This window comes from Carassius auratus, chromosome 7, assembly GCF_003368295.1.
Source record: "Carassius auratus strain Wakin chromosome 7, ASM336829v1, whole genome shotgun sequence".
Taxonomy (NCBI): domain Eukaryota; kingdom Metazoa; phylum Chordata; class Actinopteri; order Cypriniformes; family Cyprinidae; genus Carassius; species Carassius auratus.
The window spans coordinates 14,782,369-14,799,357 of record NC_039249.1 but is presented as its reverse complement, the minus strand read 5'-3'; the positions used below and the strand labels follow the sequence as shown (position 1 = coordinate 14,799,357).

The window sequence follows — 16,989 nt, the reverse complement described above, 5'->3', positions numbered from 1 at the left end:
AAATGACGTCTGCCCACGGTGACCCCAATCGGCTGAAAATTCATGTTATTTAAAAACTAACATCGCTAATCCAATGTCAAAAAGAAATAACACATACAAGTAATAAAAAAATAAAACCCGCAGCCGCTTACTAAATCTTCCTTTCCATGTCATCCGTTAGTGGACAAGCCATGTTTATTATCGACTAACAAGAAGGAGGACAGGGATCAGAGCCGTGACCTCAGAACAGAACCACACTTTTCATGCTTTATTCACACTGTAGACATGTTGTAAGCCTGTAGGGTCCCTCACCAAAGGCCTACAGGAACACTTGTTTGTTCTTACCCGCATCCCTGGCGACACACAAATATTTATCCAAATACACATTTCAGACACTTGCTAACAGACAATGTCGACACATGTACGACAACCATGCAAAAAAAGTGAAAACGTGATATAATACCATTCCCTCTCGCTGAGTAAGGGAAGATGAGACATACAATCACAGTACTGGAAAAGGACGGCGCAGTATTATCAAACAACTGCCACCTAGCGTCCGAGCTGACCCAAGGCATCTCGGAATTAAACTACCTGATCATTCATTACCTGCCCGCAGCTGTCAGAGCAAACAATGAATGTACGGAGGAGAATTGATGACTATTTGGAGTGCATATGGGCAAAAAGGCTTCAATTTAGTACTGTGGTCTGTGTGGATGAAATGACAGTTGTGATTGATTTGACACAGCGGTCCAGATTTATCTTGCAAATGGAGCAATGGCCGTTGAGTGGTATGAGCACGATCTGGTGCCGAGCTGATAGCGCACAGAAAGAACAGAAGAGCCGAGTCCCAGCGGCTCTGAGGCACATCATGAGGAATCTTCGCTAAGTGTCGTCGAACAGATTGTCTTGGTCAAGGTTATGATGCACTCATAAGTCTTAAGGAGTGTGTGTGGCACTTGGCTGCCTCCCCCCAACACGCACCCACCCGCCAGACGACCCTCCTTACAAGGTGACCTGAAGAAGGGGATAGAAAGTAAAAGACTAATCAGCATTTTCCATGGGATGCGTTGAAATTGGGACAGAGAAAATTAAGTGGATGCACTTGAGAAGTGTGGCTCGTAGCTGGGAGAAAAAAATACATAAAAATCAAACACACTCCAATATGAACAAAACACACACACACACAAACCAATACCGAAACCATTTTCCATTTACTGTTCACTGAACTAGCTCTGCAGGGCTGAGGATTGTGACACAGGATGCTTTTTTTCTTTTTTAGAATAGAAGAATTAACGCAAACACAAAAGCGTCACATGCAAATGTACAGCATGTTGTCTCAAAAGAATGAATTTCCATCACACACCATCGCCCCCTAGTTCCGCTCGGTGAGTTGAACAGGCTCCTCTCAATTCATTTATAATTGAGTGAGTGTTTCTTTACGAAACGGCAAAAAAAAAAAAAATCTTCTCTTTGCTACATTTTAGTCTTCTTCCATGTTTTATTGAATAACGGGGATGGGGCAGAAATGGCTACACAAAAGAAAAAAAGAAAAAAGAGGATGGCAATCCATGAGTGCAGCCATTGATGATGTTTTGTTTATAGCTTTAGCTCCTTGAGAATAATCTCAAGTGTCTGAAGGGAGAGTGAGTTTCACTGGTATCTGTCATTCGGGTGTCAATCCAACTGGCACATTTTTACACTCCGCTGGCACGCAGACCTCACCTGCTGACACAAACACACACACACACACACAAACACACACACACCCACCCACATAGCACCCACTGACTGGCAGCATTTATACCAGAGCATGCTCATTCCATAAAAAGTGGATTAAGAGAAAATAAATAAAACTAAATAAATCATAAGTGGTTAGAGGTTTTAAACTTATTAAGAGTGCTGTTTATCTAAACTAGAGGGTGGACCATCTGTAACAATCTGACTGCAACATGCAAAGGCTAAAGAGGCTAAAAATACTCTTTCTGCATGTTACAATTGTGATGCCATTAGTTGATTTGGGCAAAAATTAATGACTTTAATCATTTATTCAACGTATTCATTCAAACACTGATTCTTTTAGAAAAAAAACACATGACTCTCCGTCAGTCAAGCTGCTCAGTGATTCAGACGATTAGTTCAAAAATACTAATTGATTCAGGAACAAAACGCCACAATTGCGTGCAAGGACGATAACTTCACTGCTCAAAAAATTAAAGGAACACTTTGAAAAGTGCTCATATTAAATAAATATTCCCAGGATCTCACTGGCAAAAATATAATGCTGGATATCTATACTGATGTGTTTGTGGGATGTGGATGTGATACTGGGTAATGTGTTAGGAACGAAAGGATACCTTACTTTTTATTTCCATCAAATGTTATCAGTATACAGAGGGCTGAATTCAAGAGATACAGTATATCGGTAGACTTGATTAATTGCTAAATTTGTCAACCGGTAGAGATTTTGTACTATCCTTTCTATCGTGGCTACACGCTCAAGTGACTTTGCTATTCTACATGGTCATGGAAACTTAACGTTATTTTGCCCCTTTATAGGCTTTGAACTGTTAAATACTCACAAAATGTGTAAAAATGTCATCTTTGTAAGTATCCATGTAAACAGCTTAGAAGGAAAACATGTGTAATAGTATATTGTATCCAGACTGTTCTTATAGTGAGCTAAAACACTTTTATAACTTTACATAAATGTATATGTCTTCTTATTAAAGACATCTGCTTACTTTATAAAATGTATATAGCATTACCTGTTTTTTGTCCTATTGCTTGTTTCTTAATCTCATATAATCGTTGACTGTTTACTTGTCTTCAATGAGCTTAAGGTTTGTTTGTTTCTTTTTAGTATTATTTACGCTAGTATTATTGAGACTGGTGACAAGAATTATGACATTTCTATGGTATACAAATCTTTGATATCAAGACCTTACTTGAAGCACAAATAAATGTGTGATAATATATTCTGTTACAGTGAAATCAAATTGTCCGTATAGTGATTTTGGTCATATCGCCCACCCCTACAGACAACAAAAATGCAATGTGAATGGGTTCTAACAGATGAAATGATGTCATAATTTTACAATCATTCAAAAACACAAATAATCCATACTAAGAGCATGAACTAGTCAGATTAGTATAACACATGTTGTTAACGTTACCGTGCATATTAATATGTCATGAGAATCATAAGGGTGTTTCATGGAAAGGTTCTCAAACAGACTCAAAGCTCTACAGCAGGCTGTGTCGTGATATGTTTCCTACTGATGAGACCCTGCATGTTGCCTGCTTGAGTCTTTCTATCTGTCTACCTGTCTACAGAAGCCTTTAATGCATAATATCCAGCCTCTCACTGAGGTGTGCAGGCTTGTCTCTCTCTGTCACATGAAACGGGCACACAGCTTAACCAGGTCAACTTAAACCAGCTTTACTCCTTCTTAGATTTCCAATGCAGGCACTCATCAATCCAGTGCTTTCAAGTTTCCTCCTTGACTTTCTCCCCTCTACCTCCACACTTTCATACGCTTTGCCTTTGTTTATGAAAAATACAGCATCAGAGGCCTCACGTGAGCACGGCTGTTCCCTAAAGCTCCACCTCGACCTCCGTCTCGGCTGGATTTTTGGGCGAGACGGGATGTCTACCTCTGCGTGAATCCTGTGTAGAACACTTAATTCCCCGCAGAACGCGGTGAGCAGGGGGCGCTTCGTCAGGGGAACAGAAAGGCATTTGAGAGCAGATTAAGAATATGAACAGCAATATTCCCGTCGCGGCATCTGCATGCGCTCAGGATTACAGGGTTCTGAGGAGATTACTGGCAGGGGAAGAGAGGTTACAGGTTCGGGAAACTTTTCATTCTCACCTACGGTGTGAAGCACTCACACACACAAACATCCACGAGTTTCATTTTCATACTCGCTTGGGTTTGATATCACTTCTTGAGTTCATGTGCACACATTTGTCATGCCACATTCACAGTATGGCTAAGGCCCCATCCACAAAAATATGACATTTCTCTGCATTGTGGTCTTCCATTGACATAAACAGTGTTTTAGGTCACAAACAAGCCAAGACATTTCAAAACACTGTTATCCATGATGCATATGGACAACTGAAAGATTCTGAAAAATATGAACACAACACAGCGGTTTATAAATAAAGCTTTGGAGTCTGACAGGCAGGAGATTGAAATCGACAGTTTGTTGTGGTCAATGACCACAGGATCATTGGCATTTACATGACAAATCAATTGATTAATGATTACACTGCTATAAAAAGGAGTGTACTGTAAATACGTGTTTTTATGTTTGTTTGGGTTTTTCTTTTCTTTTTTTAATAAAAGTTTTACAATATAAATCGCCTAGATCTGGACTGAAATGAAAGACCTAAAATGCGAAAATTCATTAATAAAAATAAAAAAAAGAAAGGTACATTTTTCAGAAATATCCTTGGAAAAGTATGTAGTATGTAGGATTCCTGCACATGACTTGAAGGTAAGAGAAATATACACATATTAATGATTAATATCTTTCCAAATGTGCAGGGCTCCATAAGAAATACTTCGAAAAATGTATTTAAATGACAAATGTAAATGTAAAACACAATTACCTTTTAAAAAATAATAATAATTATTATGTCTAGATTTTTTATTCTTGGTTTATTATTATTAAAGATAATAGTTTTCGACCAAGCCATCACATTCATATCTAATCTGATTTGAGCAAAAACATCTGTAAGAGGTGATATCTTTAGATACTCCCTGGACATACAGATCAGACGCTCTTTCAAGAGAACTTTGGAGATCAAATTTCAGATGTGGCGATTACTTCTAGCCATCCGTCATCTCACAGACAACAAAGAGTTTGTGTACATCACGGCGTAATTGCATACACATGTCCAGTATGAGCAGTTACCTGATCTGTAGGCCTCACTTTCTCTCGAAAAGCCAGTGTTTTTTGTTTTTCTCCTTTTCTAGTTTTACTTAAACTCATTTTATAAGAATGAAAAACTATGGAAAGATAGCAAGTTATGGCTTTTTTTTTTTTTCTCTTTCTCTTATGTATATGGAGAATGTGCCCTTTTCTTCCAAGCCGTAACTGTCAGCTTTGATCGTATTTTCTGGCATGTGGTGTTAACTTCACCGCTGGCCCGTCACTTGGTCAACAGCATGCCACGCGTGCAAAGCAAGCACAGGAAATCTGTCCCCCCAGGAGATGGCTAACAATGCTACGACCAGGCAATTCCCCTCTGCACCTTTCGTGTGAGGGAACATACATATCCCATATTCCACTGCCATGTGCAATCAATTACAAGCCTTAATGAATGCCAGCCGGGAGTCACGATCTGTGCAATAGTGTGTGCGGTTTTCACCGTGAAGTCTGTATGAAAATGAAGGCCCCAAAGGCTCATAATTAAAAACTTATTACAAGGAACAAAAAGACAACTAGATTACAGTCTTTACTTAGTCTGATTTCTAAACGATAGAGGTGAGAGAGAGAGAGAAACAAAGACACAATAATAGGGTGCATGCGTGAATCAAGACAGACAGACAGCAGACGCTGCCACTCTCAAGACACAAATGTTAACCTTGTTGCTTATAAGGAGCCCAGATGCATGCTGGGAGGAAGGAAGGAGGGTGGGTGTAACCCAGTCACTCCATGAAGGGTTGAAGTGTCCCTGCCAGTCTTTCAGCCTTCAATGAGAGGCCCAAAAGACATGCAACAGGGACTTTCCCGAGGAATTTCCGTGCCCTCAGCTTCCGAAATGCACCCAGTAGTCATCAATTAGCCTGACAGGCCAGATCTAAACTTGAGCACGCACATAAACTAAGACAGTGTTCAACACAGACTGTTCTGGGGCTTTGATAACCTTAACGGATACTAGTACGGTTCCAGCAAGCATAACAACATGCAAAACAACAGGAGCCAAGAATGCCGCACTGGTCTTCTCACATAAATCAATGGTGCTCTTTGGATATTTAGAGGTAAATATCAACTGAAAAGATGAATTACTCCTAGGCACTTGTAGTAACAATAAAAAAAACATGTCTAATTCCGCATGAAATTTCTTATTTTGCTGGGTATTTTTTTATTATTTAAACAGCCTACTCCATATATTTTTGAATATATTATATACAATGTTTGGTATAATTAATATTTCAGCATATTAGAATGTTTTCTGAATGACCACGTGACACTGAAGACTGGAGTAATGATGCTAAAAAATCTTTAGCTTTACCATCACAGGAATAAATTACAGCCCCTCCTTAATTATCCGTAGGATTAGAGGGCAAAAGTGTTCCAAAACCCTTCCTAAATAACATCCAAAGCTCCATCAGCTGATACATCTCTACTCATAAAGCTACGAATTTATCATTATTGAGATAATACGGAGGATGAATTACCCAGCGTGCATGAGCCTTGTGGGGCCTGACCCGAGATCAGTCCCAGATGAAAGGAACTGGAGGGCTCAGGAATTCATTTTCATATTGCAAATGGCCATCCTAATCAGTATGCCTAAAGTGCCTCCGACAAGACGTGAATATCTGTGAGAGCTGCAAACTGCAATGAGAATATTAGTATACGCACACGACACGTAACAAGAGACCAGACTTGAACAGATTTGACTGACACCAGACTTATGCTGTTGCTCGATCACTTTACATTATGAATGAGAAGCTGATTTGCTAATCGCAAAGGCCCTGCTAATGCAGCAAAGGACAGAGGTCACAATTGCATTGACCCTTGCTTTCTTTCTTTAAAACACCTCCAGTTCGCTCATTTCTCACACATGCATACATACATCTATGCACACTTCCCTGTCAAGATGGATCCCCTTTCAAGGGGAAGGAGCTTTTAAATGATTTAGCACTATGATCCGGAGACATTCCAAGCAATTTCATACACCACTGATATTCACAATGCTGCTCTTAGGAAATGTCTGGGTATATGCTACCCCCACCGTTCACACACACATATGCACACACAATAGAATTTGTGACATTGGCGTGAGATATAAAAAATAATGCAGGGGATTATGTCCTGATACTAGGCCTTATTTACTCATAGATGTATTAGGAAAAACACCTGCCTCCTACTGCAATAGGATCAAGAGATTAATCTTACTGAGACTTAATACATACAGATGGTCAGACAGGAAAAATTAGAAAAATATGAAATATGAATACATTCGTCTTGTATAATATGGAATATGATTCATCTATCGCAGAGATTATAGCTTGATGCATTGGTGTACTTAACAAGGAGACAAAGTTAATTTCTTTATAGGCCAAATGTTGCTGGCAAGATCCTAGAATAATAATGATTCTTTGGGGAATATTATATAAATTAAACTTAAGCCGTCTTCTCGGTTTGCATATTAATGGCTGCTGGTGCAGGGCTGCTTTTGATTCATAGGCTGTCAGATCCTCGTGCAGCTGCCACACAAACATCTGACAGCTCGGAACACAACATTTCTTTTTTTTTCAACACAGAAACACACATACCTTTAATGCTGGAGACCCTACACAGCTCATAACAGGGGCCTTTTTTCAATCTGGGTCTTGATTCTACTTCGAAAGGGAGATTACAGTTGAAGTACCGCTCTTCTTTTACTTTACTGATCTAAATCTAAGATGCTGCAGTGACACTGATTTATTTCCATTGCTTACATTGTCTTATCAGTGAAAAATCATTGAGAATGGAGATTTATTAAAGTAATTTTTCCAAAATAGCAAATACAGTATTAGTAGAAAGCACACAATTGCTTAAGGCAAGCGTTTTCAAACTTTTAATGGCAAGGACACCAAAATATGATGATCCCATAAAGAGGGAACCCTTTCCTTAAAAATAAAGGCAGTTACATATTGTTATGTGTAACAACCCAATTGTATTGAGTGTGGACAACTAATAAGTCTATTATTCTAAACACAACAAGTTGTCCCTTAAATTAAATAATTAACTTTTATGTTGTCTCTGAACAAAGGCAAATTCTTAAAATATTATCTGCAACAATTCCATTTGGTTCAAATGTAGGTGTATGACACTTTACACACACACACACACACACACAAAGAATATAACTTTTTTTTATATAAATACTGTATATCTAAAAAATAATAATAAATAACATGCTGGATGTGACAGTGGTACAGAATTTTTTTTTTTTTTTTTTTTGCTAAAGTTATACAAATACAAACTATTTTGCATGTAGTTTACATAATGTTGGAATGGAAATTAACCAACAAAATTATGCCGATTATTATTTCTATTTTAAAAATTTAGGGTATCAATAGAATAAAATAACTGCAATTTATAGCACGACTTCTGACTTCAATCTTCAGAAAGCAGAATGAATCAGTAATATTGAATTTTATAAATGTGTTAAATTATTGTGGTCAACATTTCATCAATATATTCAGTTAACAAGCTAGACAGAGTAAAAAAAAAAAAATCAGGGTTACACTTTATTTTAGGCCTCTCATTACACTCCTTTCAAGGCCACTCTATCAGCACTCTTTCACCCAAAAGTCTTTGGTACCTGCGGTCTGAAAAGTTAAAAGTGCATCTGTTTTACCTACATACTGTAATGTGATCCACTAGTGTTGCTTTGTGCCCCCCCCCCCCAACACCCCATGGGCCTCTGCTTCCTGACAAAGGTCCTTCTCAATATCCTGAAGAGGGAAGGAGAGGGTAGCGAGAGCTAGGAGTTAGTGAGAGAGACAGAGAGAAATCAAGAGAGAGAGGAAGAGGAAAGCAGAGAGATTGCGTGCCAGGTAGTGCTCACAAAAAATGAGAAGGCCATTTAGATCACAGGCAACAGGAATGAGGGGAGGCAAGACGTCTGTGTCTGTATAATCAACATCCCGACTCCCTAAACACATGCACACATCACAACAGAGGTGCTAGTTTTATTCAGATGCCACACTGCTGTTTTCAGTCCATTCAAAAACCACTAGCGTGACTGACTCAGGCTTAAAAGCACCCGAATTACAGACTTTGGAATGGATATGGAACATCCAACAAGAACGTAGTCTGGTCCCATTAAAAAGTTTGCCTCATAAAGTGATAAACCAAAAAACTTCCAAGAAACAAAAACTAAAATGTGTACTATTATTATTATTATTATTATTATTATTATTATAAAATTAAATGCACTGCATTTCTGCATAGCTTTTATAAATCCAAATAGTTATTTATTTACTTATTTTCCCCTAGTTGTTCTATATATTCGTTAATTACACCAAGGTGATCAACAACAGTTAGCCTTCATCTCTCTTTGTACTAGTATTAAGGCTTAGGTTTAAAAAAAATAATAATAAGTTTGTGTGCAATGTTGTAAATATTTCTTCATAAGCAAGTAACATTAAGTGAGGTAATTCCTAAAACACTGACACTGAATTTGAGTGACAGTGTGAACACACAACCTGAGCATTGTGTTTAATCCTATCATAATTATCAGAACAGTAATGTTACTGGTATAGACACATATATAAGAAAATGAATAAATGTACTTAAATGTCAAATCCATATTTGTACACATTTATGAAAATCTCCTCTTTGGTTTAAGGCCATCTGCGTGACAGATCCAAATCATATCAAATGAAATCCAGCTCTACTGCAAGCACACAGCCAAAGCTGATTAACTGTGCTTACCTGAACATATTACAACAGCCCTCAATCAAGGACAGCAGGACTAAGCAGAAATATGACATTTTAATCGGTGTGGGAGACAAACGTGCTGCAAACTAATCTAATATCACACATAAACATACACAGTTCGTGTGTGAATACTTTAACGCAAGGTAGGTATTAATGTCAGGTAGACGTTAATGTAGTTACAGCTAAGAACAGGCAAATGTCCCTTCTGATAGAATACACACCTCCAATACATGCTGGGAGAGAGATTTCTGAGCACTGGGAAACAGATGGATGGACTGACATGGTACTGCCTCTAGAATCCCATCCCAGTTAAAATCTTTCACTGATTCTTGAGTACTACTGTAGAACAAAAATCCATATAAATAGTGCACAATGTACTGTATTAACCTAATATCAATATAGGAGATATTCTCTATTTATTCATTCATTCATGCATGCATGCATTATTTTACAGGTGTTTTACCTGTATTTAGAATTTTGCACTTCAATACATTGTGTTTTAGGGATAATGGAAATGTTCATAAAATTACTGCATAATGTCAGAAAATCACCACTACATTTTCATTTTTCCTTTTATTTATTTGTTTATTTTACAGTGTAGGACAGGACATGTAGGATATAAAACTATAAAATCGTAAAATTAAAATATAAAAGTTCTTGAATTAAGGAATGGTGTTCCATTAAAAAGAAATAATCTATAAAAGGAATAGCTCACCAAACTTTTTTTTTATTCTGTCATCATTCACTCACCCTGATGTCGTTCCAAACTTGTATAAGTTTCTTTCTTTTGTTGAATGCAAATGAAGAGATTTTGAAGAATTTTGAAGAACCAAGCATTGGCTTCCATATTAGGGAAAGAGATACTATGGCATTCAATGGGAAGCAACAACTGTTTGATTACCAGCATTCTTCAAAATATATGAGGGTGAGTAAATGATAACAATTTTCATTTTTGGTTGAACTATATCTTTAATATTTTCAAATCTAGCAGTAAAGATGAATTAAGACTAAAGCCTGCAGAATGATTTTAAATAAATGTTCAACCCTGTTTAATTGCCTCTATACTGATCCATAGATTAAAGAGCAAATTAAGAAACTGCACATTTTGGTTAAACACTCAAATTTCTAGGCCTATGACTTTCACTTCTGACACATCTTTATATGATGAGATGAATGAAAATGAGCAGAAGTCAATCTGTTCTGTCAGCCCGGTAGGGAGCGCGGGGGGGGTGGGTGGGTATGGTACAAAACAGTGTGAATATTTTAAAGTAACTAAAAGCAATTTGAAGTACATATGAATATTTCATCCGAATTTTCACACACATCTTGATATCTCTTAGAGTAATTTGTATGAAGCTTGTGAAAACATCAATATTTCAAATTGGTAAAGGGTACACAGGGTTTTTTTTCTTTAAAGGCCTACAGAGTGATTGGGGATGGTAGCCTAACATATTCACACCATCATCTGTACCCAACAGCACACCTCATATGAATATGTCTAAGTTTGAAGTTCTGTTGATAAAGCACTGATGCTGCCCACTAATCTAAATGCCAGTTCCGGTCTGATTGCTCAGTGATGGATAAGTGTATAGGCCTCTGTTTGCACGTGGAGTGTTCCGAACAAATGCACAGACTACAAACGCAAAGCAATCAGTCGAACTTGTTTCCGCACACGCCGGTGGAGAATATGCACACGCGTGTCCTATAAAGACACAAATCATTTACATGCTTGTCTCATCAAAGGCTGCTCCGCTCATCTCCGGCGAGATTTTCCGCCGATCAGAGTGCTCCGGTTGCATCTCCAAGTGCGACGAGCTAACCTTTGCGACTGCCAAGAAATGTGATTAATTTTTTAAATACAGCTGTTGACCTATTATTGAGATGGAGAGACGCCACAGGAGACACTCTGTCATTATGGAACGCGTTATTCCATCAGTGTTTACAAGTCCGCGCTCAAAAAGAAACACGCGCGCGAAAAAAAGAAGCGGTAAATCAAAATGATTTCACAAATGCTGTTCTGGGCCATTTTCTTCGACAAAGCGCCAATCAAACAAAAGCCTGTGGAATCATCCTTTCAGAATTAGCTTTTGAGTGTAAAATAGTAACAATGGAGAAACAATCACTCCGAAGCGACTGTAGCTTGTTAATGCGCTCATGAATAAATTATGCTAGAGATAATGGGTTTATGATCAATAATTCATCCCAGTGTTTCTAGCTCTGCTCTATAATATGTGTCATGTAAATATAAAGCCATGTAGCCTACTTCACGAAATTAGCTTAACAAAGGTACTTAACAAAATGCGCCAAACTGTTTATAGCTTACTGTATTCATTCAAATGTTTTAGAGTCCCTTTTGGTATTAACACGAGGCATCTTTCTGTCATTTGAGTCGACTCTGAGGTGGTTCTTTACTAGCTCTAAATTCTATACAAAGAAACAATGCCTTATAAATGCTAATGAAACCTGTATATTATATCATATAATCTTAAAATACCATTGACATTTTTCCAATTTATTAAATCTTTTAGCAGGTAGCCTATAGAATTTGAGTTATCACTTCCATTTTATTAATCAAAATTTTTCAAAATCTAGTGAACCACAAACTAGAGAAGTTCAAATCTTACATCTTAGACAATGGGGGCTCCTGGAGTCAAAAAGTTTGAGAACTACTGCTTTAGGCATTAAAAATGGTATTATTCACCTAATATGCTAATTGAAACAAGGATGAGAAGTTCTCTTCAAAAAGTACTTGCTAGTGCACAAAACCCTCTCCGAATTGACAAGTATGTGACAAGAGTGCGAGTCAACCGCCCTGAAATTCACTTTGTTGTGAGCACTTGTACACTTTTACATCCAAACTGGAACAGGACCACAAATGTCCAATGTAGCAGGGGCAGTGTCACACCTCAGTGGGACCTATGAACACGGTCAGAACACGTCCCAAATGGACCGATGTGTTGACAGATCTTCTGACATGACCCAGATGAATCGCCAAAACACTGCAGTACCCCCTCGGAATCAGTTTGGCCTGTTGACTGGCCTGATTCAACCAGCTGGGACGTCTGGAGTCAAGAATCACACTGGTGGTTCAAGAGGAGAAGCAAGGGCCAGCTGGATGTGAAAGAAAGAGGGCACGAGGACAGTCACCAGCCTCATGTAGCATTCCCCTTACACTAGTGACAACATGGAAAATGTGAGAGGACGAGAGAGCGAGATGGCCCTTGAACAGACACAGAGACTAGCCCTGAGGAACTAACTAGAGAGAAATGCCAGACAGAGTGAAATGCGATGTTTTCACTTTGTCAAAGGATTTTCCGACTCCTACAGAGTCATCTTATGAATGTAGCCTATTTAGTTTTAAACTCTGCCAGGGATGTTGATTAAATGTTTTATCAACCAACAGATGAATCAGTTGTGCATTTGCATTCTGGTGGAGGAAGCATGGGGGGTTGAAGAGCATCAGCGAAAGGGAAACAGAAAAGGAGAGAGTAAGCTATAAGTTAAAGATCTCTGGCAGCCAACAAATGCAGAACAAAAGAAACAATTTGCATACAAATCAAAGTTTATCATCTCAGTCTCCCTATGCCTGTTGTGCATTCATAAACACAGATGCATTCAAAGCCCTGAGAGAACAGGACACCTCTATTCGCTGATACTGGGCCAAAAGTTGATTTCATCATTTAAAAGGAGGAGGGAGAAAGAGGTGAGAGAGGCACAGCCAGACAGACACTGAGAAATGAAGAGAAAACAAGACAAGTTAAAAATGGTTTTCTTTCTATTTACAGTCCTGAGCATGAAATGAGATGAACACGCGCATCACAGTCAAATGAACATAACGCTCTCGATTTCCATTGGCAAACACTCAAGTGATAACAAAATTAACTCATCTCAGTGCAAGAGCATTGACAGGTGAGAAATGCAGTAGAAATCCTTTTTCAGAGCGTTCAGCCTGTTCGATTTCAGTGCTAAGTCCTCACGCTTTCTCCTATAAAGAGACCACATCAATATACTGTCGACATTAATCCCTCCAATGAAGGAAAAGAGAGACGTCAAGTGGAGTTAGAGGAAATCCAGAGGCGAACTGCAGGGCCAGGCCTGCTGAAGCTCAATAAACCCCACTGAGGACACATCAAAGTATGTAAAGGCTATTGTCTACCACCAGAGGGCACACTAACTAAGGTTTTGATTCAAAGATCATCACGCTCCTTTGGTTACATTACCAATGTTAATATCCTATGATTACCATTATTTACTAATTAATAATATACATATTTGGGTGGACTTAATAGATGACCACAAACTACAAAGGTGGTGCACTGCGGTATCAAACCGACTGTAAAACCAAAAAACCTATACACATATATGGGGGGGGGGGGGTAATCCACAGAGAGAGATACAGGTCCAATTTATTTTTAAACTATACGGAGTATAGCAGAGAATGCTGCAGGGGAGTACAACAAAAAGTTGGATGAAAGATCTTTTAACATCAATCTTTAGAATAAGTATACAGTATTTGCAATATAGGACCTATGAAAAAAAATAAAGTGCAAAATGTGGGCCATTTTAGGATGGTGATGTGGATCGTTTATTTCATCTCATGTATTTTCACGAATACGCCACCAGAGGGAAGACCTTTCCTTTCTTTGAGTCACTGAACTTGGTCAAGACGGTCTGTCAAATAAGGGCTGGGCGATATGGCTAATATCTGGCTAATATATATTCATATAAGTGGATATCGATAATTATCACGATAAATGTCAACTCTTTATTTCTTTCAAGTTTAAGGCCAGATTTTTGCTACAAATTTAAAGTTGTAGAAACCAGAGAAAGTATTTTTAACCAAATTTAAAATTTAAATAAATTTTTTTTTTCCATTTAATTTTTAACAAAATAAATATCCAAATAGGCAAATTGATTTATTAGGTTCTGTATGTTCTTATCAGTGATATTGTTCCAAATAAAGAAACAGGTTTAGGTTGCCTGATAATAATAATAATAACAACAACAACAGCAGTAATAATATCACTTTTTGTCTCTTAGAAATGCACATTTGATAGTAGCTTGAGCTAGGATGCAGAGGTCAATTTTTGTTCATTATCCATATCAGTAAGATCGGTGAAAATTTTAGCAACCTCAAATTTTAGGTAGCCTATGTGTATGAAAAACAGTAGACTAAAAATATGCTATAGCTATATATGCACACATGCTACAACTTAGTCACAAATCCATACTACAACGATATACCATTACTCCTTTCATAAAATTCAGTGTGAATATCCCACATTTCTGCAACAATACCATGGTGCGGTGAGTGTTGCTGCTGTAGATCCATAGTAAATGATGGCGATTTGTAGATCGAAAAGCCTTGTCTCGTCAGTGTCTCACAGTGTTTCTCCTGTTTGGCTTTAAACTAATTTAACTCACCGAGTCATTTGTGTTCATCGCTGAATTCAAGAGCTTCACACTGGATCTCACAGCGCTGCTTAATGTTAGCGTGACCGTGTAAACATGCTCTAATGACATAATGAGCTCGTCGTGGCAGTTTGAACTTTGATCAAACGGCCAAAGTGGCGCGATTCAAATAAGTCGCGCCGTTTTGTTCCGATTGTGTCGCATAAACATTATATCGAACATTTATCGAACTCTTCATATCGTTTTATCGACGAAAATTATATTCTGATGATAATTATCGTTATCGAATTATCGCCGAGCCCTAGTTAAAATCATTACAAACATTAAAGTACTAGAGAACTTTTATTAATCAAACAGATACAGGTGTATCTCAATAAATGTCGTGGAAAAGTTAATTTATTTCAGTAATTCAACTCATATTGTGAAACTTGTGTATTAAATAAATTCAGTGCACACAGACTGAAGTAGTTTAAGTCTTTGGTTCTTTTATTTGTGATGATTTTGGCTCATATTTAACAAAAACCCACCAATACACTATCTCAACAAATTAGAATATGATGACATGTCAATCAGCTATCAACTCAAAACACCTGTAAAGGTTTCCTGAGCCTTAAAGATGGTCTCTCAGTTTTGTTCACACAGCAATGGGAAAGACAGCAGATCCGACAGTTGTCCAGAAGACAATCATTGACATCCTTCACAAGGAGGGTAAGCCACAAACATTCATTGCCAAATAAGCTGGCTGTTCACAGAGTGCTGTATCCAAGCATGTTAACAGAAAGGTGAGTGGAATGAAAAAGTGTGGAAGAAAACCACAGCCTGATAAGGATTGTCAAGCAAAATCGATTCAAGAATTTGAGTGAACTTCACAAGGAATGGACTGAGGCTGGGGTCAAGGCATACAGACATGTCAAGTAATTTGGTTACACTTGTCATATTCCTTTTGTTAAGCCACTCCTGAACCACAGACAATGTCAGAGGCATCTTACCTTGGGTAAGGAGAAAAAGAACTGGACCGTTGCCCAGTGGTCCAATGTCCTCTTTTCAGATGAGAACAAGTTTTGTTTTTCATTTGGAAACCAAGTTCCTAGAGTCTGGAAGAAGGGTGGAGAAGCTCATAGCCCAAGTTGATTCAAGTCCAATGTTAAATTGCCACAGTCTGTGATGATTTGGGATATTGTCAAGAGGAAAATGAGAAGCAAGAGACCAAAAAATGCAGATGAGCTTAAGGCCACGGTCAAAGAAACCTTGGCTTTCATACCACCTCACCAGTGCTACAAACTGATCACCTCCATGCCATGTCAAATTGAGGCAGTAATTAAAGCAAAATGACCCCCTACCAAGTATTGAGTACATGTACAGTAAAATAACATACTTTCCAGAAGGTCAATATTTCACTTATGAAGTATTCTAATATGTTGAGATAGTGAATTGGTGGGTTTTTGTTAAATTTGAGCCAAAATCATCACAATAAAAAGAACCAAAGACTGAGAGGGCTTTTACACTGGGCTCGTTTGCTGCGGTCCGATCCCGAGCGTGATTGTTCCCGGCGCATCACAAACGTGCACACTGAAAACGCATGGAGAACACAATGCAACTGAGCATAATTGTATTTTTTGTTGTTGTTTTGATGATATTATGCACAGTATTATAATTAATTTTAATTCATTAATTTTTTTGACTTTTAGGAGTGTGTGTGGAATCAACCTTGGTTCTCTCGTGTGTTGAGGAAACAATGATATCAACAGTGTTAAGCATGCACGGGATACTTTACTTCCTGAACAAGTGCGCACCCGAGTCCGTGTTCCTTGCACATTCCTCCAAGTAGGGCTTGTGGGAGCAACCGAACTCCGACCACCTTCTCAAGGTAGTCTCGGGTTCCCAGTATGCACCAGGGTCCAAATTGTTAGTCCAAATTAAGAAGATTAG

General features: G+C 38.2%; 1 long non-coding RNA gene across 1 annotated transcript in view; it reads right to left on the bottom strand.

Moving 5' to 3' along the window:
• Positions 1-15,444, bottom strand: part of LOC113106046 (uncharacterized) — a 46,775-nt gene extending 31,331 nt beyond the window's left edge. Inside the window, exon 1 of the long non-coding RNA XR_003292444.1 lies at positions 15,073-15,444. This is a non-coding gene — a long non-coding RNA (uncharacterized LOC113106046). The remainder of the gene's footprint in view (positions 1-15,072) is intronic.
• Between the last annotated feature and the right edge of the window lie 1,545 nt (positions 15,445-16,989).